Source organism: Elephantulus edwardii, unplaced genomic scaffold, assembly GCF_000299155.1.
Source record: "Elephantulus edwardii isolate Elephantulus edwardi_28Jun2011 unplaced genomic scaffold, EleEdw1.0 scaffold00098, whole genome shotgun sequence".
In the NCBI taxonomy this organism is placed as follows: domain Eukaryota; kingdom Metazoa; phylum Chordata; class Mammalia; order Macroscelidea; family Macroscelididae; genus Elephantulus; species Elephantulus edwardii.
The window spans coordinates 2887350-2894779 of NW_006399848.1; positions in this window are offsets into that span (position 1 = coordinate 2887350).

The following is a 7430-nucleotide window of genomic DNA, read 5'->3' on the forward strand; positions in this document are numbered from 1 at the left end:
TCCTCCTGTATGATGAACTGCTCTGAAAACCCACTGGACGGTCAAGTCTGAGTTGGCTCTGATGCAACAGTATATAAAAACAGCAATAAACACGATAAAATATACATTCATTAAAAAAACTTCTACAAGTACAATAAAATTATATTAGTGCTATTCTTCAAGTTGTAACCATTCTTTTTTTTCAAGCTCTTTCTCCCTCATTAACCTACACTCACTAAGTTAGTCTCCTAACTTACTGCTTAATATTTCCAGTTACTGCTCTCAATTAGAATCTATTATGATAGTTCTTAAAAGAACAGCATGTTCAAGCAGATAATCCTTTAACAAAACTCAGTTTATATTCATTAAAACATATGAGATAGTTATCTCAATACTGATTCTTTGTTTAGTCTAATACCTTCAGAAACAGTATTTTTATGATTATATATCATTTGACATACAACTTCATCACTTTTGCCCATTATATTTCTCAATTTCCTACCCATTCACTGTCTATGCTAAACAAATAATCCAAGGAGCTGGAATAAATGAAAAAGAATGTGGTATCAAGATTGGAGAAAGACACATCAACACCTTGGTTATGCAGATGCACCCTCGCTTGTGAAAGTGAAGAGGACTTGAAACACTGAAAAATATTAAAAATTAATATTACACCTCGGCGTCAAGAAAAAATAATTGAACAACCAGACCAATGGGTAATGTCATGATAAATGGAAAAGACTGAAGTTGTCAATGATTTCATTTTACTTGGATCCACTGTCCCTATCTGTAGACATGGTAATCAAGAAATGCAACAATGTATTGCATTGGGCACATACACTGTCAAGGACATCTTTAAAGTGCTAAGGAACAAGGAAATTAGTTTAAAGATTGAGTGAAACTGTTCTAAGCTATGGTATTTTCAGTTGCTTCATTTGCTTATGAAAGTTGGACAATGAATAAGGCTGACCAAAGAAGAAGCAATGCCTTTCGACTGTGATGGTGGTTAAGAGGATTGAATATTCCATGGACTGCCAAAAAGAATAAACAGGTCTGTCTTGGAGGAAGTGTAACCAGCGTGTTGCTTGCTGCCAAGAATGGTGAGATATCATCTCACATACGAGGGGCGTGCATTCAGGAAGCACCAGTCCTTAAAGAAAAAGGCATCATGTGTTGAAAAGTAAGAGTCCTTGAAAGAGGGGAAGACCACAATATCATGACACAGTGACTGCAATGACGGTTGTAAGCACAGAAGAGATTTTCAGGGTGGCATCAGATGAGGCAAGGTTTTGCACATAGGATCCCTTTGAGATGGAGTCTACTCTATGACACTTAACAACAACAATAACAACAACATAGTTTAAGTCATTTAGGCTGTTTTCTCCAAATTTTAGTGTTTTTTTTTTAAATCCTTTTTCTAGGAACTCTAATAGTACTGTAGTCAAAGCATTTATATGAAAACCAAAAGCTTAGCAAAACCCATGAGCCTCTCCATGAAGTATGAGATAATTTGTTTCCATAAAGATTTGTAGAACTAGAAACATCATGGGCAGTTCTTGGGTAGCTATGTGGCAATGAGCTTGACACGTTTTTTGGGGTTGGTTAGGTTTGAGTGTTTGGTTTTTGGTTGTTGTGTTGTTTTTTTGTTTTTTTTTTACATTGTCTCCGTAAGAGTTTTAAAAGGAACTTTCCTTCTATTCTTGATTTCTAGCATAATCTGTGGTGTTAAGAGTTAAGGTCATACTGTTGCTATTGTTAAGGGCTGTAGAGTCACTTGCGACTTAGAAGACTCTGTACAACAGCTCTGACACTTGTTCTATCCTGAGCCAAACTTACTGTCTCTGACACACCTATCCTAGTCACTGAATCAATTTATCTCATTGAGGGTCTTCCTCTCTTGCGCTGTCACTCCACTCTCCAAAGCGTGATGTCCCTTTCCAAGGACTGGTCCCTCCTTGCAACATGTCCAAAGTATATCAGACAGAGCTTTAGAATCCGTGGTTCCAAGAAGTAGCCTGGTTTCACCCTCTCTAGGATGAACATTCTTGTCCTCCTAGCAGTCCATGGTATTCAATATTCTTCTCCAGCACTACAACTCAAAGACACCAATTCTCCTCTGTCATCCCTAGTCAGACAAAAGGAGTTAAAAACCTCTTGGCTTGTATGAGTACACAGCTATCAAAACAACCTCAAGTTGTTAAATAACATTTTGGGTTCAATTAATAGTATTATTAATTTCACAGCCTCTTTCCAAGAGACTTTAAGCATTTGAATTCTCAAATTCCAGAATGCTTATGTTGTGGTCATTAGAGGCCAGTTATTTTCTCTCAATTAGTGACTCATACAAGACTTTGTATTTTTATATCTGGATAAAGTGAGCACTGAATTCCTAGTGGTGAGGAGTTGCACTGTCAATCCAGAAGCAAATGGTTCCAATTCACTGACTCTTCCAGGGGAGAAAAATGGGCGCTCTCCATTTATGCAATTTTATACCTTCCAAAAACCCACTAGAGGATAAACATGAGTCACTTCTGACTCAGGACAACAACAAACAAAATATTTGGTTAAAGTAGTATCTGGTAATAATCAGACAATCTCCCAAAGTGGTCTCATTATAGTAGCTCTCCAGGTTCAAACAGCTAAAAAAAATGACAGAATCTTTAAAGTAGTGAACTTTCTGAGGTCACATCTAGCTTTGATTTTTCTACCTAATTACCTTTGCTACTCAATTTATCAGAGTTTACCTGTTACATCAAACAGGGGAACATACTATTTATTATACACTAATGTTCTGATTTTATTCTCCAAACTTTTTTTTATAATTCCCAGTGACCTTTTCTCTCCTTAAAGGAGGTAAAAAAATTAAATAAAAGACTGAAAACCTAATTGAACATTTATTGTCTGTCATGAATCAGGAAAGTTTTTAGTATTTTATCTAGTCCAAACTTTACAACTATCTTTTAAGTAAAATACATACATTTTCCACAATTTGGAGAGAATTAAGGTGTATAGTAGTCACCGTAACAATTCAAACCTTAATTCAATTACTTAATTTTCTCCATCTAGAGTAAAAGAGACTCTACTTATGATAAAGAAGCTGTAAATTATCCTATCACTTTATCCTTGGTCATGAGTTAACATCCTTCATTTTTCCATGACATGGTGGTTCCTCTGGAAATGTATATGGTTTATAGGTTGGACAAAGTAAACTTAAAAGAATATTACAAATATTCAAAACTACACATAATATTATAATAAAATTCACCTGTTATTATTTAATAACTCATCTTTGGGTTCTAGTCATTGACAACTTAGGCTATCAAATGGCATGAACACATTTAAATATTTAAATATAACAAAAATAAAACAAAATAAAATTCATAGTCCAGGTGTTTAGAGTCCAGTTATTATTGTTGTTGTGTACTGTAGAATTGGAACCGACCCACAGCTGACCTGCTGGGGGGTTTTCAGAGGCCATTAAATCACACAGGAGGAAATTGTCCATCTTTTTACCACAAAGCAATTGCTGGATTAGAACCGCATGCCTTTGGGTTTACAGCACAGCTTCTTGCAACTAGGCTACCACAGTCCAGTGGCAGTAAAAAGTATCCGCCATGTCATCACAAAACAGGGAAAATCGTAATAAACACAAGGAAAATAAAGTTTAGTATGTTAGGAGGACTAGGAGAAAAGCTGAGTGAATTTTCTTGTAAAGCTTAATCAGAGTTTTCATTTATGCAGGATATAATCAAGTGACTTTGTGAAAGCTTTTTGAATTCAGACTTTAGTATGTGAGGTGTGTACAAACTGAAATTGGTTTCGACTTGGAATGCCAGATTTTATGTTGACCTCTCACCAATGCTCATATACTAATTAAACACAATTTCTGTATAACTCTCACTCCTATTTTTTCCCCTATACTTTGATACATATCTAAGGTGTCATAGTATCTGTGCTGCTGTAACAAATGGTTATGCTTATCAAGAGGAGCATAGACTTTGTGAATACATAAACAGAGTGAATACTGCATTATTCCCTTCCAACACTAAACATGTCTATTCTGTTGTTGAGGTATTCTTGTGAATCAGGTATTAAATCTGTCCTTGAAAAATTCAATTCTACTAGTTGATCTAACTGTGTAGAGTATCAGGCTAGACTGGAAGGACAGAAGAAGTACTGTGATAAAAATACAAATAATTAGAAAGTTGGAACAATAAAATCTGGTGGCAAGAATGGGTATTTAAGCTGGGCATAAAAACTGATATTTTGTGGACAAAGATCAAAGAAAAGAAGAAACTGATATTTTGAACTTGAAGTCTACTGAGCAGTATGTTAGAGAGTTAAGGGATAGAGCAATTGTTAGAGGAAGAGCTGATGGAATCATTCTCAAATGATAGAAACTGTAGCTTTGTTAAATTGCAGATGCCTGGTTCTAAGTACTAGAGCAGTTCAGTTAGCAGGTGTAAAGTGTTTTTCAAGAGTCTGCATTTTTGACAAATATTGTTTCAGGCTTTCTATCCATCTTACTTTAAGGAAGAATGAGCTGACTTGTGATTTCAACGCTTCTGCCAGTTAGAATCATTTGTGTATAGTAAATATATTATCAGTTTCAACCTGTTTGATTAGTCTGGAATGTAGCCATGATGGATGTATTATAGGCTCTTCAGCTGATTCCACTTATAACTAAGAATAGACTAGTTTGAGTTCCTGGTGGGAGAAAGAGGTTGTGGGAAAGAAGAAGGAAGCAAGTTGGAGCCAGTTTGTTGAGAGCTTGTGTTATACTCAGGAGCTTGACTTTTATTCCGCTTTGTTAAGAGTCACTGGAAATTTTGGATGGTGTGTAATCGAAACTAGTTTTGGAAGATGCCTGTAAAGTGCAGAAGAATTAGCAATAGGTACTCTTGGAGAGAGGCAGATCATTTTGGAGAATTCTGCAATTGGTGAAGGAGTGCTCCTCTTTGATACCAGCTAAAGAGTAAGTTGATTTAACTTTTCTGGAAAGCAATTTGACAGTATAAGTCATAAATTCAAAATGTCATCCTATTTGATTATGAAAAGCCCCTTCCATATACTTGTTTTATGCCACCAAATTGAAAATGACTCCTAACTGACTCTCCAGTGGGCTTTCTGAGGCTATAAATACCATAGGAAGAGATTGCTGTGGAGAAGCAAGTGGATCTGAACCTATTACCTCTGGGCTTTGTTTAGTTAGAGACATAGGTGTCAGAGTTGATAAAAAGACAGACAAATATTAAAATTTGTGCAAAATTTAATCATATCACTTCCAAAGTGATAGGATTTTTTTTCAGGTCTTCTAAGAATGCTTATAATATTGCTCTGCTAAAAAAACAAAACAAAACAAAAAACAAAACCAACAACAACAAACCCATGTTGTTAGGTTCCATGCAATTGGCAGACTCATTGGGACCATATGAACAGCAGATCTGAATCTTGCCCTATCGTATGGCACCCTGGCAATCTCTGATATACTTGAGCTCATTAGTTCAGTCACTATATCAGTCCATCTTGTTGAGGGTCTTCCTTTCTTTCTCTGACCCTCCACCTTTCCCAGGATGGTATCATTTCCCCCTGACAACATGCCGAAAGTACGTGAGATGCAGTTTCAGCATCCTTACCTTTAAAGAGCACCTTGGATGCTTTTTTAAAAAAAAAATAAGGCTATTATACTGGTTTTGTGAAAGATGGCATGAGTCTGGGTTGGTCTAGTCAAGAGTTTGCTAATTGGAAGCAGGAGTGGCATACTCTTTCTAACCAACTTGTTTCCGGAAACTCTATGAAGTTTGACAAATGTCGATAGTTACAGAAAGGCTTCAGGCCTTTTGTTCATAGGATCTCTGAGGCATGTTCAACTCGAAGGCAATCAACAATGTATTGAATATGTAAAATGGAGACTTCTAAGTCAGATTGGAAAAGGAGGCTTTTTTACTCAGGTATGTCTGGTCTACTTACTAACAGCCAGGTAGTAGCAATGGACAAATGGAGCAGACACCAAGACACATCTAGGAGCTGCAGTTCATAAAAAAAAAAAAACCACCACAAAACAAAACAAAAAATACAACAACAACAACAAAAAAACCAAACAAAAAACCAAAAAAATGCTTGTTTAAAAACAAAAGGATAACTAGTAAGAAGTGTAAAATTGTCCAAAGAGGAAAGGAGAGTGGGGAAGGAGGTCGAAGGTGAGAAGGGGGAGAAATTATGGGGTCACAGAGATTGGGTAGGTGGAGGGAAGGGGTGAGGAAATTGGGAAAGATCCAGTGCAGATCTAAAAAGATGGGCTGTAATAGTGGGTATAGATCAATGACGATTAATTTTATAAGACACTGTGTGGGAATGATCGTCTGAAACACAATGGGAACAAAAACAAAACAAAAAACCAAACCATACCCAAAAAAGTTTTTTTTAATGTATGAACATTTTGTGTGTGGTAAAATCTTTGCATGAACAGCCTAAACTTATTACTGAGGGAAAGGTGAGTCTTCATTTATTGGCCTTGTTACAAAACTGATAATCTGAAATAGAGCAGTTGCCAAGACTTGAGGTAGACAGGAAAGCCATCACCAAAGATAGATTCTATTTGATCAACTATTACGCAATGTGAAGTATGCCAGGATTTTCAGAAAGACATTGTGAGTTGGTGTGTCAGTCATGAGAGGACTAAGAATTAATACAGAGGGGAAATTGCAGGTTTGGGAAGAAAGTTAATTTGTGTAGATAAAGATAGGGAGCTCTAGGTGCCTCATGGCAAGGAGTTGCACTGCCAACCCTGAGGCATGTGGTTCAGTCTATCAAGTACTCTGAGGAAGGAAGATGAGCAGTGCAATTTGCTGCCTCTGAGAACACACTAGAGGGTAACCTAGAGCAATGACGTGACGGAGTTGCCATGGGAACAGGTCTAAATGGAAGTATGGATTTGGAGAAGTCTGCAGTTGTGATGCACATTTGACAATCATCGACACTGAGGGGAAATTTGAAACCATATCAACAACTGTGATCAGGAAATGAGAGGAAAGAGGGTGGTGAAAAGCACCTGTGGAACAAGTAGTTTTAGAGTTGACAAATAAGAGCTAGTGAAAGAGGCAATGAAGGTAGAGAGGTGAGCAATTTACAAAGTACAGGGTTCATAAAGGTCAGTACAGGAGAACAATTGAAACATGGGTAATTGCTAGTATAATTCTAAATAGAAGTCAAGAGTTTTAAGTTGAGATAACCTTTTAATTCTGGCAATTATAAATTTCCTTGTTACCTTATAAAACACAGATTCAGTAAAATGTCTGAGGGAAGCCAGGTTGAAATACTTGAATGAATTAATACAGAGTAATTGGTACAGAGTGTAGGCCAGTCCTTCAAAAGAATTGACCATAAAATGAATGAATATTGTAGAGGAGCAAGATGATAGCGCATGCTGTGGTGATCCTAGGTGTTTTCTC